Genomic DNA, 730 nt, shown 5'->3' on the forward strand with positions numbered 1-730 from the left:
ATTGGTTTTATTATATTCCCCCCCACCCCACCCCCCCACACAGCAGATTTGTGTTCAATGGGAACTGGGCATTGTCCTGAAAAGAAAAGGTGAAATTATGAAACAATAGTGAATCATTTCCAAGCTTGGTGTTACATATCATTGCTCGGCAGAGAGACAGATGGGTGAGCTGTGAGTCTCGTTTCCATTGACTCCAGGCTGCATTGATTGGCTGTTTGGCAGAGATCCAGGGCAGGGCGAGTCTCCTGGCCTCTCAGCTCTCCCAGGAAGGCGCTACAGAAGTGGGGCTCGCTGCAGCTCAATGCTGGCTCTGTTCTCTCCATGTGGGTCAGGTCACCATCTGATGACCTAGCTTTGGATGGTCGATACTCTTGTTCCTCTCCTTGTCTCCCCACTGTCTGGAATCCTGAGTGTATATATAAAGAAATGGAAGTCCGCTAAGGTTTACATTACTCCACTTCAGGGGCGGACTGGCTTCTAGGGCGCAAGCCCTGAGTGTTTTCTCAAAAGCCCAGAATCTTTTAGGGGTCTGATTTCAGAATGCTGAAAAGAATGATGAATTATTGGAGAACAATTACAGACAAAGCCCAATGTCTGCTCTACAGGATGATTGTTTTTTATTGGCAACTATGATGTATTTTTTCCGAATGATGCACAGATTTCTAGGCATTATATTGTTAAATGGCTTGAAAAATAGTACTGTTAATGGGACATGCCTCTGGGACTCCCC

The sequence above is a fragment of the Etheostoma spectabile genome, chromosome 15, assembly GCF_008692095.1.
Source record: "Etheostoma spectabile isolate EspeVRDwgs_2016 chromosome 15, UIUC_Espe_1.0, whole genome shotgun sequence".
Lineage (NCBI taxonomy): Eukaryota > Metazoa > Chordata > Actinopteri > Perciformes > Percidae > Etheostoma > Etheostoma spectabile.